General features: G+C 50.8%; 1 protein-coding gene and 1 long non-coding RNA gene across 5 annotated transcripts in view; one reads left to right on the top strand and one right to left on the bottom strand.

Moving 5' to 3' along the window:
- Positions 1-23338, top strand: part of ERCC1 (ERCC excision repair 1, endonuclease non-catalytic subunit) — a 49910-nt gene that overhangs the window by 4211 nt on the left and 22361 nt on the right. The window lies entirely within an intron of this gene.
- On the bottom strand, positions 3835-5727 carry LOC144337183 (uncharacterized). The gene is made up of 2 exons (XR_013409916.1): positions 4254-5727; positions 3835-4125 (listed from the first exon to the last, which is right to left on the bottom strand). It is a non-coding gene; the product is annotated as an uncharacterized LOC144337183 (long non-coding RNA).

Below are 23338 nucleotides of genomic sequence, written 5' to 3'. Positions count from 1 at the left end.
CAGCCTGGGTGACTAGAGCAAGACTCCGTCTCAAAAAAAAAAAAAAAAAAAAAAAAAAACCAAAAAAAAAAACAGAGAGATACAGAGACATAAAGAGATAGAGGCCAGGCACAGTGGTTCACACCTGTAATCCTATCACTTTGGGAGGTGGAGGCAGGTGAACCACCTGAGGTCAGGAGTTCAAGACGAGCCTGACCAACATGGCGAAACCCTGTTTCTACTAAAAATACAAAATTAGCTGGGCGTGGTGGCATGTGCCTGTAGTTCCAGCTACTCAGGAGACTGAGGCAGGAGAATCACTTGAACCTGAAAGGCAGAGGTTGCGGTGAGCCTAGATCACGCCACTGTACTCCAGCCTGGATGACAAGAGCGAATCTCCATCTCAAAAAAAAAAAAGATAGAGGCAAATCTGTGTTTTCTGCACACTGCCTGAAAATGCATTCCCAGAGTAGAAGACCAGATCTCTGTGTGTATGCGTGACTGTGTTTAACATGTTGCTGCACGTAGCATTGGGGTGTGCCAGGCCTAGGCTGTGATTGGGTGTGGGAGCCAGATGCTGGGCTGGGAGGTTCTGGGTGGACCCTCTGTACCTGTGCCAACCTGCCTCTAAGCAAGTGTCCTGGGCCAGCATTCTCCCCGTCTGGCTCCTACTTTCTTTTCTTTTCTTTTTTTTTTTTTTTTTAGACGGAGTCTCACCCTGTCACTCAGGCTGGAGTGCAATGGCACGTTCTTGGCTCGCTGCAACCTCCACTTCCCGGGTTCAAACGATTCTCCTGCCTCAGCCTCCTGAGTGGCTGAGATTACAAGCGCCTGCCACTGCACCCAGCTGATTTCTGTATTTTTAGTAGAGACAGGGTTTTGCCATGTTGGCCAGGCTGGTCTCGAATTCCTGACCTCATGATCTGCCCGCCCTGGCCTCCCAAAGTTCTGGGATTACAGTTGTGAGCCACCTCTTCCGACCCAGCCCCTACTTTCTACACCAGCTCCATGTGACTGATGAGGACATGGCTCCGGGAGTCCTGGGGCCCACATGGATGAGTACAGGTTTAGATGTAGCTCTAGGCGCTGAGAGTGTTATGTTCGGGTGTGTGGGTTTGGGAATAGCCATCCCAATAGAGGGGTACCATCTTTGGAGCTAGACTGAGCCGTGAGACCTTGGGCAAGTTAAGTGACCTCTTTGGGCCTCAGTTTGCACATCTGTAAAATAGGGATGATAACTTTTATGGGAATGTGGTGAGTACCACCTAACATAATGGTAAGTGCTGCCATCTACTGATGGCTTACTATGAATGTGCTTGTCAGCAGATTTTGCGTCTCTTAAGTTAAAGGCCTCCAGAATGGATCCCTGCTACCTCCTAGTCCAAGTCACCATTGGACTCAACTGGATCATGACAGTGACTGGTCTCCCTGACTCCACACTTGTCCTCCAAAGTCTATTCCCCACCTACAGCCAGAAGGACCCTGTTAAAATAAAAAACAAGCCAGATACCGTGGTTCACGCCTGTAATTCCAGCACTTTGGGAGGCTGAGGTGGGCGAATCACCTGCGGCAGGAGTTCGAGACCAGCCTGGCCAACACTGGGTTGAGTGAAACCCCATCTCTATAAAAATGCCAAATATATATATATATATATATATATATATATATATATATATATTCAGCCAGGCGTGGTGGCACGCACCTGTAATCCTAGCTACTTGGGAGGCTAAGGCAGGAGAATCGCTTGAACCTGGGAGGCAGAGGTTGCAGTGAGCCGAGACGGTGCCATTGCACTCCAGCCTGGCAGCAAGAAAGAAACTCTGTCTCAAAATAAAGAAATAAAATAAAAAATAAGAAACAGTGAACATCCCTCTTTTACTCAAAACCCTCACTCCCGACTCACTCTGTGAAGACCTTACCTTGGCCCATCAGGCCCTGCAGGATCAGCCCTTCGTCTCTCTGACCTCTTGTGCTCCAGCGCCCTCCCCACCTTCTCTCTGTCCACCCACACTGGCCTCCTCCCTGTTCCTCCAACACGCCAGACATGTCCTCACGTTACACCCTTTGCATTTGCTGTTACTTCCCTCTGACTGGGTTGTGATGCTCTTAGGCCAGATGTCTGCATGGCTTCTCCCGAACCAACTTCTAGTCTCTGCTCAAACATCACCTTCTCATTTAGGCCTTCCCTGACCATTCGAGTGAAAATAGCAACCCCAGCCCTCTGTCTCTGCTTTCCCAGCACTTATTACTTTCCAATGTACTCAATAATTTGCTTAATAATGTGCTCATTTGTTCATTTATTGTTGGTCATCCCCCTCCCAATTTCCAAAGACTAAACTCCCAGGACAGAGAGCTTTGTCTTGTTCAATACTGCATTCTCACAGTCCTTACCAGTGCCTGGCATATAGTAGATGCTCAATAAATACCTGTTGATTGGGGCGGGCACAGTGGCTCACACCTGTAATCGCAGCACTTTGGGTGGCCGAGGTGGGTGGATCACTTGAGGTCAGGAGTTCAGACCAGCCTGGCCAACATGGTGAAACCCCATCTCTACTAAAAATACAAGAAATAGCTGGGCGTGGTGGCACAGGCTTGTAACCCTAGCTACGTGGGAGGCTGGGGTGGAAGGACTGCTTGAACTCGGGAGGCGGAGGTTGCAGTGAGCCGGGATGGCACCACTGCACTCCAGCCTGGGCCACAGAGCGAAATTCCTCTCAGACAATAACAACAACAACAAAATCTGTTGAATGAATGAATGATGAGTGTACATGCCAGGAACTGTGCTACAAGCTCTGGGTCTGCAAATTCGCTGAATCGTCAGAACAGCCCGATTCGCTAAGCGCTACGTATTAATGTCCCCATTTTACAAATACAGAAACTGAGAGTCAGAGAGGGGAAGTCCCTCGAACTGAGTGCAAAGGTCCTGAGGAGTAGAGATGGATTATTCTGCCATCAGGGGCGTCCCTGCCAGCCTCGGTGTTGCCCATGTATAACTGCACTATTTCTGTGCTTATTTCTGGGCCCCGTCCTTGTTCGATCTGTCGCGTGGTCTCTTCTTATATCTCTGCGCCCCGACAGTTCCCTGTCGCTTCGGCCTGCACGCATGTCTCCGATTTTTCTTGCCCCGGGGCCCTGATCTCTGTATCTCCGCTTTGCTGCGCCTCAGTCTCCGGGTTTCTGCGCCCTGAGGCCTCTGGGGGCCAAGGCCGGGTTTCGGCGCGCAGGCCTGGGTGCTACGTCCCGGCCCGGTGGCCTCCTGACCGCCCAGCCTTGGCTGGCGGCCCTGGGGCGGGGCGGGGCCTGTTGCCCGGAGACCAATGTTTTGCCGCCGCAAACTGGGTCTCTGGGCCACCGCGGGGGGGCGGCCTGGGAACCCGCGCCCGGCGTGGGAGCGCGCCCGGGAGGGGCACGGGCCGGCCCTGGGCCTAGGGGCGGGGAGGGGCTCTGGGGTTGGGGGCGAAGCGGCTGGCTGGGGGAGAGGGGGCAATGAGGAACCGGATTTGGGGAGATGAGGTAGGGGCATGGGGCAGTTCGAGGAGACCGGAGGGAACTGGGGGAGGCTGGGATTAGGAGGACGAGAGTGTATTGGGGTCAGTTGGAGGGAAGAGGGTGAGTCGGGGGCTAGGGAGGACTGGGAGATATTGAGGAAAGCTTGGGGGAGCCCAGGGAGAGAATTGGGAGGGCGTGGGCAGGATAGTGGGGGTAGTTGGGTTGGGGGAAGAGGGGCCCGGTATGGATGAGTGAAGGAAGGACCGGGGACACTGGAAGTTTAGGGGATTCAGGAATTACAAGCGATGAGTGTGAGGGCAGAGTGTTTCGGGGGGCGTTGGGGAGGTCTGAAAGGACGGGGTGTGAGGTGTAGAGGAGAGAGGTTTGCCGGTTCAGAGAAAGAACCGAACTGCAGGGCCATAGGAGGGTAGAGTTGGGAGGAGATAAGATCCCCAGGGAGAAGGAGGCTAAACCGGGCCGGAAACAAGGGTGAATCAGAAGAGGGGGAGCCCCTGCCACTTCCAGGTTCCTGCGGGAGGGGCGCTCCTAGCCCATTGTCCCCGACCCGGCCAGGACATCCGGTGACTTCCCTTGGGACGCGACGACCGGTTGTGTAACCCTGCCAGGCCTGCCTGCTCCTGGGGGAGGGGCCTAAGTCTGGACTCCCGGGTTCCTCTCCGCCCCCATCCCAAGGGAGAGGCCTGGGTTGGGATCCTGGGGGAGCGGCTCGTGACGTCACAAATGGGCGGAGTCCACCAAAGGCGCTAACCCGTTTTCTTATTCACTGGCGATCTGGGATCTGGGACCCAGGGTGGGAAGGGGTGTTCTTAGCGATCCCCTTGGTTGAAGCAGCCCAATGACCACAAGGGTAAATTGAGTCCCAGAGAGTGCTGACCCTTTTCATTCGACTCATTCATTCAGTAAAGATGTATGGAGCGCCGGCTGTGTCCCAGTTACTGCCTTAGATGATGGGGACACAGCAGTGACTGATTCTAGCAGCCCCTGGGCAGACCCCATCCTAAACTGACTGTGACTGACTACAGCTATACCTCCTTGGAGCCTGGCCTCCTTCACTAGACAAATCAATAAGATGGACCCTCACATCCAGGCAGCTGGGAGACCCTTCCCTAGTACAGAGGGCACCACACATCCCTCAGCGCCTGAGTCCCTGGTCTGTGTGTGACTGCATCTCCCCTTCCTCCCCCCATGGCCTGTCACTTCCTCTTATCCTTATCCCCCCCCGCAGGGCATGACTAGGGATGCTGGTCTTAAGGCAGTTGGCAAATCACTCAGACGTCATAACTAAGCCGGCTGTGCTATCACACGAGATGTGTCCCTGAGATGTCATTAAGCAGCCTGCTTCTCCTCCTATACATACCTCTGAGGTCCTGTGGGTCTGAGGAGGGGCCACACCCTGCTGCTGGTGGTTCCTCAGCCTCCCAAACAGAGTTATCTACTTCCATCCAACCCCTCCATCAGAAGGTTCTGGAAGGTGCCTTCCTGGCTACCCTTAGTCTTCTTCCAGGCAGCCTTCCTTGACTCCCCATCCCTGTCACCCTCCCTGGGATTTGTATCCTGACCTGAACCTTGCCTCTCTGATCTCATCCACTTCCTTGCCTCAACTTTGAAAAGCCTTCAGAGCCCAGTCCTCAGAAGGACACATGCTTGCACCTCTCCAAGCCTCAGTTTTCCCATCTCTAAAACAGGCATAGCAATGGGGTATGGCCCATTCACTGAGTGCTGAATGATTCCAGTCACTTCATTTCTGTGATGAGCTTTGCATAGGCCAGGGACATTGTGAGAGCTCAGTGAATCCTATTGGCCAGGATACATAAAAAATAGTTAATATTGAGAAGTGGGTATAAGAGTGGGAGGGAAATTTACTTTTCCAAGGTATATCCTTTTGTAGTTACCAAAACTTTTTGGTTTTTTTTAGATAGGGCCTCTGTTGCCCAGGCTGGAGTGTAGTGGTGCCATCTTGGTTCACTGCAACCTCCACCTCTGGGCTCAACTGATCCTCCCACCTCAGCCTCCTGAGTAGGTGGGACCACAGGTACATGCCACCACACTTGGCTAAATAAAAAAAATTTTTTTACAGAGATGAGATCTTACTATAATGTCGAGGCTGGTCTTGAACTCCTGGGCTCAAGAAATCCTCCCACCTCGGCCTCCTAAAGTGCTGGGTGGGATTACAGGCGTGAGCCACTGCACCTGGCCTCAAAACAGTTTTCAAAATTAAAAAAAAAAAAAAAAAAAAGTGCTGGGTGCAGTGGCTCATGCCTGTAATCCCAGCACTTTGGGAGGCTGAGGCAGGCAGATCACGAGGTCAGGAGATCGAGACCATCCTGGCTAACATGGTGAAACCCCATCTCTAATAAAAATATAAAAAATTAGCCGGGTGCTAATTTTTACAGGTGGTATGTGCCTGGCCTGTAGTCCCAGCTACTCAGGAGGGTGAGGCAGGAGAATCACTTGAACCTGGGAGGCAGAGGTTGCAGTGAGCCGAGATCCCACCACTGCACTCCAGCCTGGGTGACAGAGCAAGGCTCTGTCTCAAAAAAAAAAAAAAAAAAAAGTAGGTTGGGCACAGTGGCTTACACTTGTAATCCCAGCGCTTCGGGAGGCCAAGGTGGGCAGATCACCTGAGGTCAGGAGTTTGAGACCAACCTGGCTAACATAGTGAAACCTCGTCTCTACAAAAAATACAAAAATTAGCCGGAGTTGGTAGCAGGCGCCTGTAATCCCAGCTACTCGAAAATTTTAGAAGTTACTTAAAAATTACCATCTCTGAACTGACTCTGAAACTTATCTGGGTACCTTCCACCCACATTTCATCTCAGGGATGACCCCCCTGCCCCCATCCACCCTGCTACCTGGGTGGAGACCTGGGCCTCAACTGGGTATCTTCCTCGCCCACTGCAGGGTCAGGGCCAGGCCCAAGACCTTAGTCACTCATTCTGACCTCTGTCACCCTCAGGGAAGTCAGTGTGCTACCTTTGAACCCCCAGAACATGCAGTGTAGGTCCTTGAGGCCTGACACTGATTCTTGGAGTGGGCACTGAGAATCTCAGGATATGGAAATGGGGAGGCCCTTAGATGATCCAAGTGCAAAGGGAAGACCTAGACCCAGAGAACAGAGTTCTGACTGTTCCCACGGCCTGGAGCTGTTGTGTCCAATCACTAACTTGCAAGGCAGGAAAGAATCTTAATGGAGGCGGGCTCCGTAGCTCATGCCTGTCATTTCAGTGTCTTCCTAGGAGGAGGCCAGAGGATCGCTTGAGGCCAGGAGCTCAAGACCAGCCTGGGCAAGGCGGGCAAGGCGTAGAGACTCTGTCTCTACCAAAAAAAAAAAAAAAAAAAAAAATTAGCCAGGTGTGGTGGTGCACATCTGTAGTCCCAGCTACTAGGAAGGCTGAGGTGGGAGGATCTCTTGAACCCAGGAGTTCAAGGCTGCAGTCAGCTAAGATTCCAGCACTGCATTCCAGCCTGGGCAACACTGCTCTCCAGCCTGGGCGACAGAGCAAGACCTTGTCTGAAATAAAACAATATTATGTGGAGGTGGGTAAATAAAGAAACGGCTCAAGGCTGAGCCCTAACTCTGGTGACACAGTGATCAAACTTGATGACAAAGACAGTCATCCTTCCCCAGCCTGAGCCCCGACCCTGGTCACAGAATGAGCCGTGAAGCTGGCCATGCCTGGCCTCAGCTCTGAGACTGGGCCAGACTAAAGTGTCCGATGCTCCCACCCCCAGATCTAAGCCTAACCCTGCCCACTGTAGAAACAAACCAAGAAATCAGATCCTCACCCCCAGCCCTCAGCCCTCAGCCCTCAGCCCGCAGGTATCCTGACTCCCTGTGACCCTCCCGCCCTGCCCTGCCCCCATAAAGGTTGGCCTTGAGGACACAGACGGGAAGGGGCAGATTCAGGAAGACAGGAGATTGGCGATGAGGGCCGAGAGGAGAAATAGGGACAGGAGTAGGGCAGACTGGGGTATGGGTATGAGTACCAGTGGGGGACATCGCTGGGGAGAGGCAGGAGAGGGGGGAATTATGATGAGGAATGGAGGTGAAGCTGAGGATGGGGGGCAGAGGATGGGGATACCATGTAGGGGACGCAGGAAGGCAGCCAGGCTAGCGGCGGGGCGGAGGTCGCAGTCGGGGGCGAGTGTGACAGCCAGGACAGAGTGGGGGTGCGCTGGGGACAGCGGCGCCTGCTCGGCCGGGCTGCGCCCAACACCGCTCCCCCCGCGCGCTCCCCCTTCCGCTCCCCGGAAGCGCTGAGTCGTCCTGCCTTATCTGGGGGCCGCTATTTCGGGCTCGGCTCGGAGCGCGTCGACTATTTTTAGCGGCGCTGGGGTAAAAATGGACGCGGCGCCGCGCGGGTTCCCGAGGCCGTGCGCGCCCCCTCGCGACCACTGAGGGCCCCGGGGAGGAGCGCGCGCCTGAGTCACAGCCGTCCCACAGCCCCGCGGCACGGCGAGGGGCCTGGATCGGGGGCGCCCTGAACACCCCGCGTGAGCACCTGCCTCCCGGGCTCCCGGGAGCCTGCGAGCCGTCAGGGCGCAGAATCTTCCAGGGGCGTCCGGACGCGTCCGCTGGGGTTCAGACCCGACGGAGGAGTTTTGGGTAGGGGCGCCGCGCCCCCTGGTGGCCCCCGCAGGGATCGCAGGCAGGAGCGGGACCTGAGTCCGTCTCAGCTTATCTATTCATTTATTTTTATTATGATTACGATTATTTCTTTGAGATAGAATCTCGCTATATTGCCCCAGGGTGGTCTAGAACTCCTGGGCTCAAGCGATCCTGCTACCTTGGCCTCCCAAAGTGCTGTAGTACAGGCCTGAGCCACCGCACCCGGCCTATTACTATTAACTACTATTATTATTTTTTTAAATCTGACCTTACTGAGTCGTCCACACCCATTTTATAAATGAGGAAACTGAGGTCCGGAGAGGAACTGGGTTGAGGTCTTGCAGCATGAGTCGCAATGTACCACCATTTCAACTTGAGCTTGGACACTTCCTAAATGGGGAACTCACTGACTCCCAGAAAACGCGGCGCTATTTGTTTTTTTGTTTGTTTGTTTTTGTTTTTTGAGAAAGTCTCGCTCTGTCGCCCAGGCTGGAGTGCAATGGTGCAATTTCAGCTCACTGCAACCTACACCTCCTGGGTTCAAGAAATTCTCCTGCCTTAGCCTCCGAGTAGCTGGGATTACAGGCATGCACCACAACGCCTGGTTAATTTTGTATTTTTAGTAGAGATGGGGTTGGGGGAGGAAGAACAGAGAGACGCCAGTTAAAAAATACCAAACTACAGTCAGATAAGAGGAATAACTTCGGGCCGGGCGCGGTGGAACACACCTGTAATCCCAGCACTTCCGGAGGCCGAGTGGGGCGGATCACTTGAGGTCGGGATTTTGAGACCAGCCTGACCAACACGGAGAAACCCGTCTCTACTAAAAATACAAGATTAGCCAGGCGTGGTGGCGCATGCCTGTAATCTCAGTTACTTGGGAGGCTGAGGCAGGAGAATTGCTGGACCCAGGGAGGCGGAAGTTGCGGTGAGCCGAGATTGAGCCATTGCACTCCAGCCTGGGAAAAAAGAGCAAAACTCTGTCTCAAAAAATAATAATAATAAATAAATAAAAATAATTAGCCGGGCGTGATGGTGCACACCTGTAGTCTCAGCTACTCAGAAGGCTGAAGTAGGAGGATCGCTTGAGCCCGGGAGGCAGAGGTTGCAGTGAGCCAAGATTGTGCGTCAAACTGCACTCCAGCCTGGGCGACAGAGTGAGACTGTCCTAAAATAAATAAATAAATAAATAAATAAACAAACAAACACATAAAAAATAAAATTACACATGTGGATCCAGCAATCCCACTTCTGAGTGTATATCCAAAGAAATTGAAATCAAGATGTCAGGGCCATGTACAGTGACTCACGCCTATAAATCCAGCAGTCTGGGAGGCTGAGGCAGGAGGATGGCTTGAGCCCAGGAGTTGGAGACTAACCTGGGCAACGTAGTGAGATGCCATCTCTACAAAAAGCATAAAAATAAAAACAAAAATAAATCAGATGAGAGGCCAGGCACTGTGGCTCACAGGCACTGTGGCTCACGCCTGTAATCCCAGCACTTTGGGAGATGGAGGGGGGCAGATCAGGAGGTCAGGAGATCAACACCATCCTGGCTAACACAGTGAAATCCCATCTCTACTAAAAATACAAAAAAAAATTAGCTGGGCGTGGTGGTGGGCACCTGTGGTCCCAGCTACTCAGGAGGCCGAGGCAGGAGAATCACTTGAACCCAGGAGGCGGAGGTTGCAGTGAGCCGAGATTGAGCCACTGCACTCCAGCTTGGGCAACAGAGCGAGACTCTGTCTAAAAAAATTTAAAAAATAAAAATCAGATGAGAATATGTACTGACAAAAAATAAACAATATTTACAAATTAAAAAAATTTAAACTCTATTTTAGCAACTTTGAAATACACAGTACATTATTATTAACCATGGTTACCATGCTGTGCAATAGATCACTGAAGTATATTTCTCTAGTCTCGCTGAAACTTCGCACCCTTTGATCAACATCTTCTCTTTTCCCAACCCTCTCCCACTTCCCCAGCCTCTAAGCCACCTTTATACTGTTTCTATGAGATTGACATTTTAAGATTCCATATAAAAGTGGGATCATGTGGTGTTTGTCTTTCTGTGCCTGGTGTATTTCACTTAGCATAATGTACTGCGGTTCCATCCATGTTGTCTTGAATGGCAGAATTTCCTCCCTTTACAAGGCTGTATAGTATTCCATCGTGTGTATATGCAACATTTGTTTTATCCATTATGTCCTTTGATGAACACTTAGGTTGCCTCCATATCTTGGCTATTGTGACCAGTGCTGCAATGAACTTGGGAGAGCAGATATCCCTTCAACATCCTGATTTCAATTCCTTTGGAAATATAACCAGAGGTATATGAGTCTGCTGGATCCATATGTACAATTTTATTTTTATTTAATTATTATACATATATATTTCTTTTCTTTTTTTTTATTTTGAGATGAAGTCTCGCTCCTGTCGCCCAGATTGGAGTGCAGTGGCGTGATCACGGCTCACTGCAACCTCCGCCTCCTGGGTTCAAGCAATTCTCCTCCCTCAGCTTCCCGAGTAGCTGGGATTACAGGCATGTATCACAACGCCTGGCTAATTTTGTATTTTTAGTGGAGATGGGGTTTTACCATGTTGGTCAGGCTGGTCTCGAACTCCTGACCTCAGGTGATTCACCCACCTTGGCCTCCCAAAGTGCTGGGATTGCAGGCGTGAGCCACTGTGCCCGGCCCTTATTTTATATTTTAAAGTCTCAATGTATTGGAATCCACTACATATGAAATCTCACTATGTTGCCCAAGCTGATCTCCAACTCTTGGTCTAGAGGGATTCTCCCACCTCAGCTTTCTAAGGAGCTGGGATTACAAGTGCAGGCTACCATGCCTGGCTGTCACACGTGTCGTTTTAAATGTTTAGGCCAGGGTAGCTCATGCTCATAATCTTAGCCCTTTGGGAGGCCAAGGCGGGCGAACTGCCATATCAAGGCCAGGGGTGTGAGATCAGCGTAGATAACACAGCAAGACCCCCACCCCACTCCCAACCCCCTGCCACCCCGCACCCCGCTTCATCTCTACAAAACCTTTTTTTTTTTTTTTTGAGACAGAGTCTTGCTCTGTTGGCCAGGCTGGAGTGCAGTGGCATGATATCCGCTCACTGCAACCTCCGCCTCCCGGGTTCATGCCATTCTCCTGCCTTAGGCTCCCGAGCAGCTGGGACCACAGGAGCCTGCCACCACACCTGGCTAATTTTTTGTGTAGTAGAGACAGGATTTCACCGTGTTAGCTGCGATGGTCTCAATCTCCTGACCTCGTGATCTGCCTGCCTCGGCCTCCCAAAGTGCTGGGATTATAAGCGTTTGCCACCGTGCCCAGCTTTTTTTTTTTTTTTTTTTTTGTATTTTTAGTACAGACGGGGTTTCACCGTGTTAGTCAGGATGGTCTCCTCCTGACCTCGTGATCCAACTCGTGATCCACTTGGCCTCCCAAAGTGCTGGGATTATAGGAGTGAGCCACTGCGCCCAGCTTTTTTTTTTTTTTTTTTTTTTTTTTTTTTTTGAGACGAAATCTTGCCCTGTCACCCAGGGTGGAGTGCAATGGCTCAATTTCAGCTCACTGCAACCTCTGCCTCCTGGGTTCAAACTATTCTCCTGCTTCAGCCTCCCAAGCAGCTGGGATTACAGGCACCTGCCACCATACCCAGTTTAGTTCTATATTTTTAGTAGAGACGGGGGTTTCACCATGTTGGCCAGGCTGGTCTCGAACTCCTGACCTTGTGATCTGCCCACCTCAGCCTCCCAAAGTGCTGGAATTACAGGCTGAGCCACCGCACCCAACCCAAAACATTTTTTTAAATTAAAAAATTAGCTGGGTGTGGTGGCAGGCCTCTACAGTCCCAGTCACTCAGGAGGCTGAGGCAGGACGATCCCTTGAGCCTAGGAGTTCAAGGTTGCAGTTAGCTATGATTGTGCCACTTTACTCCACCTGGGACCATGGTGACAGAGCGAGACCCTGTTTCAAACAAACAAACAAACAAATAGATAAGTGTTGTAGTAGCCACAATAAAAAAATTAAAAAGAGCAAGTGAAGATAATTTTATGTACTTTATCTAACTGGATACATCCAAAATATTATTATTTCAACATGTATCCAGTTTCAGAATTACTATTGTTAATTTTCCTTGTTTTTTTAGATAGAGTCTCGCTCTGTCCCCCAGGCTGGAGTGCAACGGTGCGATTTCGGCTCATTGCAACCTCCACTTCCCAGGTTCTAGTGATTCTCCTGCCTCAGCCTCTTGAATAGCTGGAACTACAGGCGCGCACCACCACGCCCGGCTAATTTTGTATTTTTAGTAGAGACACGGGGTTTCGCCATGTTGGCCAGGGTGGTCTCAAACTCCTGACCTCAGGTGATCTGCCCTCCTTGGCCTCCCGAAGTGTTGGGATTACATGCATGAGCCACTGCACCCGGCCTCAGCATCAGAATTCTTCATGAGATACTTTACATTCCTTTCATCGCACTAAGCCTTCAAACTCCAGCGTGGATTTTACACTGCAGGCGAATCCCATTTTGGACCAGCCATGTTTGAAGCTCTTAAAGGCAACGTGTGGCCAGTGACTGCCCTATGTAACAGCACAGCAGTGAGCCCTGGCCTGAACATGGATCTCTACTGCGGCTTCCCTGAAGTCCAGATTTAACAGCGTGTGAAGATGGGCCTCTGGAAGGTAGTGTGGAGACTACAGGCTCTGGAGCCAAATTCCAGGGGTTCAAATATTGGCTGTACAACTTCTTTTTTTCTTTCTTTAAAAAACAAACAAACAAACAAACAAACAAAAACAGGGTCTTGCCCTGTGGCCCAGGCTGGAGTACAGTGGCAAGATCTCAGCATACTGCAACCTCTGCCTCCCAGGCTGAAGCAATTCTCCTGCCTCAGCCTCCTGATGAGCTGGGATTACAGGCCCACACCACCATGCTCAGCTAATTTTTTGTATTTTTAGTAGAGATGGGGTTTCACCATGTTGGTCAGGCTGGTTTCAAAATCTTGGCCTCAAGGGAGCCACCCACCTTGGCCTCCCAAAGGGCTGGGATTACAGGGGTGAGTCACCGCACCTGGCTGACACCCTGATTTTGACTTTTGGCCTCCAGAACTGTGAAAGAATGAATTTCTCTTGTTTTAAGTCACTGAACTGCTAGTAATTTGTTATAGTAGCAGTTAAGAAACTAATGCAATCTGTTTGGGCTTCTGTCTCCTCCTTACTAATGGCAGAGTTTCTGAGGCTTTTAGAGAACATCTTTTCCAACCCTTCCTCATAGGGAAAGAAACTGAGGCTCAGAGAGAGAATGGAGCCTGAACGAGATCTGAGGCTTCCAGCTCTTCATCCAAGCTCTATGGGTCACTGTGGAAATTTACAGGATATTTTTCTTTTTTTGAGACGGAGTCTTGTTCTGTCACCCCAGACTGGAGTGCAGTGGTGCGATCTCGGCTCACTGCAACCCCTGCCTCCCGGGTTCAAGCAATTCTCCTGCCTCAGCCTCCCAAGTAGCTGGAATTACAGGTACATACCACCACGCCCAGTTAATTTGTTCTGTATTTTTAGTAGAGACGGGGTTTCAGTATGTTGGCCAGACTGGTCTTGAACTCCTGACCTCGTGATCCACCCGCCTCAGCCTCCCAAAGTGCTGGGATTACAGGCTTGAGCCACCGTGCCCGGCCAGTTACAGGATATTTTTCCTGTTAAAAAAAAAATAATAGGCCGGGCGCGGTGGCTCAAGCCTGTAATCCCAGCACTTTGGGAGGCCGAGACGGGCGGATCACGAGGTCAGGAGATCGAGACCATCCTGGCTAACACGGTGAAACCCCGTCTCTACTAAAAAAATACCAAAAAACTAGCCGGGCGCGGTGGCGGGCGCCTGTAGTCCCAACTACTCGGGAGGCTGAGGCAGGAGAATGGCGTGAACCCGGGAGGCAGAGCTTGCAGTGAGCTGAGATCCGGCCACTGCACTCCAGCCTGGGCGGCAGAGCGAGACTCCGTCTCAAAAAAAAAAAAAAAAATAATAATAATAATAATAGGCCAGGCGCAGTGGCTCATGTCTGTAATCTCAGCACTTTGGGAGGACGAGGTGGGTGGATCACCTGAGGTCAGGAGTTCGAGACCAACCTGGCCAACATGGTGAAACCCTGTCTCTACTAAAAATACAAAAAAAAATTAGCCGAGCGTGGTGGTACATGTCTGTACTCCCAGCTACTTGGGAGGCTGAGACTTGAAACAATCGCTTGAATCTGGGAGGCAGAGGTTGCAGTGAGCCGAGATTGCACCACTGCACTCCAGCTTGGGCGACAGAGTGAGACTCCATCTCAAAAAAAAAAAAAAATAATAATAATAATAATACAGAATGTGGACTGAACATAGAGGCTCACACCTGTAATCCTAACACTTTGGGAGTCTGAGGCAGGAGGATCCCTTGAGGCTAGCAGTTTGAGATCAGCCTGGGCAATATAGTGAGACCCCCATCTCTACTAAATTAGCCGGGTGTGGTGGTGCACACCTGTAGTCCCAGCTGCTTGTGAGACTGAGAGAGGAGGTTTACTTGAGTCTAGGAGTTTGAGGCTGCCTTGAGCTGTGATCACCACGCTGCACTCCAACCTGGGTCACAGAATAAAGGTCTCAAAACAAAAACAAAAAACCCAGAATGTTTATTGAGTTTTCTTTTAAGGCTGAAACTGAGAGCACAAGGTTTGGTTGGAGTCCTAGTTTGGTTGTTTACTTGGTTTGTGGCCTTGGACAAGATTCTACCTTCCCTGTGCCTCAGTTTCTCCCTCTGTAAAATGGGCATGGTGAGATAAGTCATCTCAGAGGGTTGTAGTTTGGAGGGCTGTTGTGAGAATAAATGTTACTGTGCAGCATAGTCCTGGAAGTGTTTGTAAATGCTGTAAGACGGGCCAGGCACAGTGGCTCATGCCTCTAATCCCAGCACTTTGGGAGGCCGAGGCGGGTGGATCTCCTGAGGTCAGGAGTTTGAGACCAGCCTGACTAACATGGAGAAACCCCATTACTTAAAAAAAAAAAAAAAAAAAAAAAAAAATTAGCCAGGCATGGTGGCACATGCCTGTAATCCCAGCTACTCGGGAGGCTGAGACAGCAGAACCCAGGAGGTGGAGGTTGCAGTGAGCCAAGATCGCACTATTGTGCTCCAGCCTAGGCAACAAGAACGAAACTCTGTCTCAAAAAAAAAAAAAAAAAAAAAAGGCCAGGCGCAGGGCAGGCGCAGTGGCTCACGCCTGTAATCCCAGCACTTTGGGAGGCCGAGGCAAGTGGATCACGAGGTCAGGAGTTCGAGGCCAGTCAGGCCAAGATGGTGAAACCCTGTCTCTACTAAAAATACAAAAATTAGCCAGGCACAGTGGCAGGTGCCTGTAATTCCAGCTACTCGGGAGGCTGAGACAGGAGAATTGCTTGAACCAGGGAGGCAGAGCTTGCGGTGAGCCGAGAATGTGCCACTGCACTCTAGCCTGGGTGACAGAGCAAGACTCCATCTCAAAAAAAAAAAAAAAAAAGCCAGGTGTGGTGGTGCACGCCTATAGTCCCAGCTGCTCGGGAGGCTGAGGCAGGAGAATTGCTTGAACCCGGGAGGCGAAGGTGGCAGTGAGCTGAGGTCACACCACTGCACTCCAGCCTGGGTGACAGAGCAAGACTCAGACTCGGAAAAAAAAAAAAGCAAAAAAATGCTATAAGACAAGAAAAATAAATGAGACTCAACAATTGGAAGGTAAGAGAGAAAACTGCCAGATAGATTATCTTTTCTTTTCTTTTTTTGAGATGGGGGCCTTACTCAGCTGTCCAGGCTGGAGTGTATTGTCATGATCATGGCCCACTGCAGCCTTGACCTTCCTGGGCTCAAGTGATCCTCCCACCTTAACCTCCCGAGTATGTGGGACTACAGGCACATGCCACCATGCCATGCGATTTTTTGTGTATATTTTTTGGAGAGACACGATGTTTGACCATGTTGCCCAGGCTGGTCTCGAACTCCTGGGCTCAAGCGATCTACCAGCCTCAGCCTCCCAAAGTGCTTGGATTACAGGTGTGAACCAGGGCGCCTGGACAGGTCTCTTCTTGTTCTTTTTTTTTTTTTTTTTTTTTTTGTGAGACAGAGTCTTGCTGTTGGCCAGGCTGGAGTGCAGTGGCACGATCTCGGCTCACTGCAACCTCTGCCTCTCAGGTTCAAGCGATTCTCCTTCCTCAGCCTCCTCCCAAGTTGCTGGGACTACAGGCGCGTGCCACCAAGCCCAGATAATTTTTTTTAGTAGATACTGGTTTCATCATGTTAGCCAGAATGGTCTTGATCTCCTGACCTCGTGATCCACCCACCTCGGCCTCCCAAAGTGCTGGGATTACAGGTGTGAGCCGCTGTGCCCAGCCAGGTCTCTTTTTAAATGTTCCTTTGACAGACAAACCTCCCCTACCCTCCTGTCCACTCCTCCTCTCCTTCACAGTTAAAATGATGTTCCACATTCTTGTCCTTCATGACACTTATCAAGTTTGTATGATTATTAGTTCATTGATTCTTTTTTTTTTTTTTTTTTAAAGACAGAGTCTTGCTCTGTCACCCAGGCTGGAGTGCAGTGGTGCAATTTCGGCTCACTGCAACCTCTGTCTCCCGGGTTCAAGTGATTCTCGGACCTCAGTCTCCCCAGTAGCTGGGATTACATCCATGCACCACCACGCCCAGCTAATTTGTTTGTTTTTGAGATGGACTCTCACTCTGTTGCCCAGGCTGGAGTACAATGGCACAATCTCGGCTCACTGCAATCTCCACCTCCCGGGTTCAAGCAATTCTCATGCCTTGGCCTCCCAAGTAGCTGGGATTCGAGGCGCACGCCACCATGCCTGGCTAATTTTTATATTTTTAGTAGAGACGGGGTTTCACTATGTTGCTCAGGCTGGTCTTGAACTTCTGATCTCTGGTGATCCACCTGCCTTGGTCTCCCAAAGAGCTGGGATTACAGGCATGAGGCTGTGCCCAGCCTAATTTTTGTATTTTTAATAGAGATGGGGCTTCACCACGTTGCCTAGGCCGGTCTCAAACTCCTGACCTCAAGTGATCTGCCTGCCTTGTTTTCCCAAAGTGCTGGGATTACAGGTGTGAGCCACCGCACCTGGCCTAATCCATTGAATCTTTTTTTTTTTTTTTTGAGATAGACTTTCACTCTTGTTGCCCGGGCTGGAGTGCAGTGGCACAATCTCGGCTCACCGCAAACTCTGCCTCCTGGGTTCAAGCGATTCTCCTGCCTCAACCTTCCGAGTAGTTGGGATTAGAGGCATGTGCCACCATGCCCGGCTAATCTTGTATTTTTAGTAGAGACAGGGTTTATCTGTGTTGGTCAGGCTGGTCTCGAACTCCCAACCTCACATGATCCGCCCGCCTCAGCCTCCCAAAGTGCTGGGATTACAGGCGTGAGCCACTGCATCTGGCCCCCTTACACTCCTAACTATTGAAGGCCTCTGCCTGGGCAGCATAGCAAGTTCCCGTCTCTACAATAAAAAAATAAATAAAAGCAGCCACGAGTGGTGGTGTGCACCTGTAGTCCTAACTATTTGGGAGACTGAGGTGGGAGGACTCCTTTAGCCCAGGAGTTCAAAGACTGCAGTGAGTTATGACTGCACCATTGAACTCCAGCCTGGGCAACACAGTGAAACCTTGTCTAAAATTTAAAAAATGTATTGAGGACCCCAAAGAGTTTTTGTTGATGTGTATGATTTCTATCAATATTTACTGTATTAGAAGTTAAAACTGAGAAATTTTAGAAACATTTGTTGATTCACTTAAAAGTAGCTGGGTGCAGTGGCACACACCTGTAATCCCAGCTACTTGGGAGACTGGGGTGGAAGTATGGCTTGAGTTTGAGACCAGCCTGGACAGCACAAGACCCCCATCTCTAAAAATAAATAATAATAATAATAATAATAATAAATTAATTTTGTGTTCGTCGGGCGCGGTGACTCACACCTGTAATCCCAGCACTTTGGGAGGCCAAGGTGGGTGGATCATGAGGTCAGGAAATCGAGACCAGCCTGGCTAACACGATGAAACCCTGTCACTACTAAACATATGAAAAATTCACCCGGCATGGTGGCACATGCCTGTAGTCCCAGCTACTCGGGAGGCTGAGGCAGGAGAATTGCTTGAACCCTGGAGGCGGAGGTTGCGTCGAGCCAAGATTGCGCCATTGCACTCCAGCCTGAGCGACAGAGCAAGATTCCGTCTCCAAAAAACTAAAACAGGCCGGGCGCGTGTCTCACGCCTGTAATCCCAGAACTTTGGGAGGCCGAGGTGGGCGGATCATGAGGTCAGGAGACTGAGACCATCTTGGCTAACACGGTGAAACCCCATCTATACTAAAAATACAAAAAATTAGCCGGGCGTGGTGGCGGGCGCCTGTAGTTCCAGAGAATGGTGTGAACCCGGGAGGCGGAGCTTGCAGTGAGCCGAGATGGCGCCACTGCACTCCAGCCTGGGCGACAGAGCCAGACTCCGTCTCAAAAAATAAATAAATAAATAAAATAAAATAAAATAAAAATACAAAATTAATCGTATGTTAATGTAAGTTATATATTTTAAATGAAAATAACCATGTTTTCCAAAATATATATATATATATTTTTTTTTTTACCAAGTGCAGCTCATTTAAACATTTTTTGTAGAGATTGGGGTCTTCCTATGTTGCCCAGTCTGGTCTTTTTATTTTTTTTGAGATGGAGTTTCACTTTTGTTGCTCAGGCTGGAGTGCAATGGCACAATCTTGGCTCACTGCAGCCTCCATCTCCTGAGTTCAAGTGATTCTTCTGCCTCAGCCTCCCAAGTAGCTGGGATTACAGGTATGTGCCACCACACCCAGCTAATTTTTGTACTTTTAGTAGAGATGGGGTTTCTCCATGTTGGTCAGGCTGGTCTTGAACTCCCGACCTCAGGTGATCCACCGCCTTAATCTCCCAAAGTGCTGGGATTACAGGCGTAAGCCACTGCACCCAGCCCTTCAGGCTGGTCTTGAACTCCTGGGCTCAAGCCGTCCTCCCACCTTGACCTCCCAAAGTCCTGGAATTACAGGCACGTACCACCGTGCCCAGCCTGAAACAAAAATTTAGTGAGAAGAAGGGCATCATTTTAATTTTTGCAAATCACTTTCACATCAGGCTTAACAGAAGACAGCTGGGTCCTCACGTGTGTGTCTGCGTTTGGTCTGTTGCAATATCGTGGAAACTGCACTGGCCAATATGGTGAAACCCCGTCTCTACTAAAAATACGAAAAAATTAGCCAGGCATGGTGGTGCATGACTGTAGTCTCAGCTACTTGGGAGGCTGAGGCGAGAGAATTGCTTGAACATGGGAGGTGGAGGTTGCAGTAAGCCAAGATGGCGCCACTGCACTCCAGCCTGGGGAAGGCTGAGACCCCGCCCCCCCAACTATGTATTATTATTATGGTGTATCATATATGATGTCAATATTATTATGATGATACTTTTTTTTTTTTTTTTTTTTTTTTTTGAGACGGAGTCTTTGCTCTGTCACCCAGGCTGGGGTGCAGTGGCGCGAACTCGGCTCACTACAAGCTCCGCCTCCTGGGTTTACGGCATTCTCCAGCCTCAGCCTCCCGAGTAGCTGGGACTACAGGCGCCTGCCACTTCGCCCGGCTAGTTTTTTGTACTTTTAGTAGAGACGGGGTTTCACCGTGTTAGCCAGGATGGTCTCCATCTCCTGACCTTGTGATCCGCCCGTCTCGGCCTCCCAAAGTGCTGGGATTACAGGCGCCCGGCCCGATGATACTTTTTTTGAGACGGGGTCTTGCTTTGTTTCCCAGGCTGGAGTGCAGTGGCCCCATCTCAGTTTACTGCAAACTTGCTCTCCGAATTCTCCCACCTCAGCCTCCCAAGTAGCTGGAATCACAGGCACACGCCACCACGCCTGGCTAATTTTTTGTATTTTTAGTAGAAATGGGGTTTTGCCATGTTTGCCAGGCTGGTCTCAAACTCCTGACCTCACGTGAACCGCCTGCCTTAGCCTCCCAAAGTGCTGGAATTACAGGCGTGAGCCACCGCGCCCCACTTATGATAATAATTTTGAACTTGTAGACACCCTGAAGGGGTGCTGGGGAACCCCCTAAGGTTCTTTGGGCTGCAGGCTGAGATTCACTCCCTAGCTTTTGGTTCCACAGGACCCAGATGTATGTATCCTGGAAACTGAACACCTTTGGAACCAAGGTGACCTAGGTTTAAGAGCAAGCTGAGTGCAAGCAGTGAGCTCTGGTACTTTTAGCCCCCTTGAGCTTGGTGTCTTCATCTCTAACATAGGGATGGCGGTGATAATATTAATAAAAGCACATCCCTGTAGGGCTGCAACGAAGCCCACAGGAGATAAGGCTCAGAATCATGCCTGCCGGTCACAAAGCATAGAATCAACATTTGCTGTTATAACTTGGGAAATGTCATTTTATTTTATCACCGGCACCTTTTATTCATGCAGTTCATTTATCCCAAGGCCTGTCCTGTGCTGGGCAGTGCTGGGGACAAGGTGATGACTGAGACAGCCTTGACCCTGCCCTTATGGGGCTCCCAGCTCAGTGGGTCACGGAGTTTTTATTTGAGGAATTGCTCCGGCTGGACGCGGTGGCTCATGCCTGTAAAATCCCACCACTTTGGGAGGCTTTGAAGGGTGGATCACCTGAGGTCAGGAGTTCGAAACCAGCTTGGCCAACATGGTGAAACCCCATCTCTACTAAAAATAAAAAATTAGCTGGGTGTGGTGGCATGCGCCTGTAGTCCCAGCTAGTCAGGAGGCTGAGGCAGGAGAATCACTTGAACCCAGGAGGCAGAGGTTGCAGTGAGTCAAGATCATGCCACTGCACTACAGCCTGGGTGACAGAGCGAGACTCTGTCTCAATAATAATAATAATAATAATAAAATAAAGGAATTGCCTTGGGCACCAGGTCCTGGAGGTACATGAGTTCTCAAGGCTGAGAAGGCAAGGAAGAACATTCTAGGGAATGGGAACAGTGTGCAATAAATCGTGGCAAGTGGAGAATGGCACGTGCTCTGGAATGGCAACTACCCAGGGTCACTGAGTTCATTCCTTTGCCTCCAAAACATTACAGTTCTGTTGCTGGTGAGAAACAAGTGTGTGTATCTGGTTTACCTCTCCTCTTTCCCCCTTTCTCTTTTTGTGTAAATAAGTCCTTGATTCTGTTTTTACTTTTCTTTCCTTCTTTCTTTCTTTTTTTTGAGACGGAGTTGCGCTCTTTTTGCCCAGACTGGAGTGTAGTGGCCTGATCTTGACTCACTGCAACATCCGTCTCCCGGGTTCAAGCGATCTCCTGCCTCAGCCTCCAGAGTAGCTGGGATTATAGGCATGCGCCACCAGGCCTGGCTAATTTTGTATTTTTAGTAGAGATGAGGTTACATCATGTTGGCCAGGCTGGTCTCGAACTCCTGACCTCGGGTGATCTGTCCTCCTCAGCTTCCCAAAGTGCTGGGATTACAGGCGGGAGCCACCGTGTCCCGCTCTGTTCTGGTTGTGTGTGTGTGTGGAAGTCCCACTTCTGATCCAACCTCAGTCTCTCATGCTGCAGATCTTTCCTTTGCTGTACATCCATCCACAGCCTCTCCAGCGGAGACTTGGGCTGTCCCAGCAAAAAAGATGCCCGGGAGGACGCGGAGTAGGGGCTAGGCGCCTCCACTGTCCCCCATCCGGGGGCCTTCGCTTGGGGCCGGGTGAGTCAGCCCCCGGCGGCTCCCGCGTCATCCCGGCCGCTCCGCTCCGCGCTATTTCGGGCTCCGGGCGCTATAAATAGAGGCTCGCCGAGCTGAGCCGCCCCCCTCCATTCGGGCCCCCCTGCGTCCCCGGCCCCGCCGCGATCACCGGGCCGCGCGTCACCGCGGCTAAGTTTAGAGGCGGGCGGGGACGGCAGCCTGGTCACTACGCCCCCCGGCGGTGCCTGCTTCCAGAGCCTTCGGCCGGGCTGCTCTCTGCGCCCCCCATTCAGGTCCCCTCGGGCGGAATTGGAGGTGAGGGTTCGGTCCTCACAGTCTCCGTCCCCACCCCACCCGTTCCGGGGCGCACAAAGGGCTCGAAGTTGAGAGGAGGGGAAGGTTTGGGACGGGAGCAGGGGCCGGAGCTGGGGAGTGGCCTAAACTGGAGTTGCGGCTGAATTCTGGAACTTGGGGCGTTTGGAAGAAAGAGGCGGAATCGGAGCGTGGATACGGCTGGTGGATTCGAACGCTCAACTCTGGGAGCCAGGGAGATTCGAATCTGGGATTCCAAAGTTTAGTTTTGAAACAGCTTAGGCCGGGAGCAGCTGCTCACTCCAGTAATCCCGACACTTTGGGAGGGCGAGAAGGGAGGATCGCTTGAGCCCAGAAGTTCGAGACCAGCCTGGGCTATAGTGAGACCCCCCCCCACCCCGCCTCTACAAAAAAATACAAACGTTGGCTAGGCGTGGTGGCGCGCGCCTGTGGTCCAGCTACAAGGGGAGGTGATGTGGGAGCCCGGGAGGTTGAGGCTGCAGTGAGGTGTGATCGCACCACTGCACTCCAGCCCGGGTGACACAGAGAGACTCCGTCTCAAAAAAAAAGAAGAAGAAGAAGGAAAAGAAAAGAAAAGAAAAGAAACTGAGGGTAGAAATCCAACATCCAACTTGGAAATAACGTAGAACCCAGGGCAACTTTTTCCCGTTGCTCTTAACTAATGTTAACAGATTTAGAATTCCACTGATGGCACTTCTACTTCAAGGAATTCCTTTGCCGCACTTCTACTTCAAGGAAATGGGTCGGGAGCAGGGACGGGACCTCCTTCTAGGGGGTCTTGCCCCCGATGGGTTCTGGCGGAGCGGAGCGGCACCGGCTCCCCAACACTTCCAATTCTCTTGTGGTGCACCATCGCCCCCTGGCAGAAAACGCAGGAGTTGCAGGGTTAAGTCTGGCAATTCCATTCCCCAAGGGGATAACTGAGTCACAAGCCCTTCTACTTGGGATGACCTACTTCTAGAATTGCTGTATGGTCTTGGATACAGAGGTATATTTCTTTTTTCTTTTTTCGTTTTTTTGAGACAGAGTCTTGCTCCGTCGCCCAGGCTGGAGTGCAGTGTCTCGATCTCAGCTCACTGCAACCTCTGCCTCCCAGGTTCAAGCGATTCTCCTGCCTCAGCCTCCCAAAAAGCTGGGATTACAGGCATGCGCCACCACGCCCAGCTAATTTTGTATTTTTAGCAGAGACGGGGTTTTG

Source organism: Macaca mulatta, chromosome 19 (genome assembly GCF_049350105.2).
Source record: "Macaca mulatta isolate MMU2019108-1 chromosome 19, T2T-MMU8v2.0, whole genome shotgun sequence".
NCBI lineage: Eukaryota > Metazoa > Chordata > Mammalia > Primates > Cercopithecidae > Macaca > Macaca mulatta.
The sequence above is the reverse complement of the archived record's forward strand: the minus strand, read 5'-3'. Positions and strand labels throughout refer to the sequence as shown.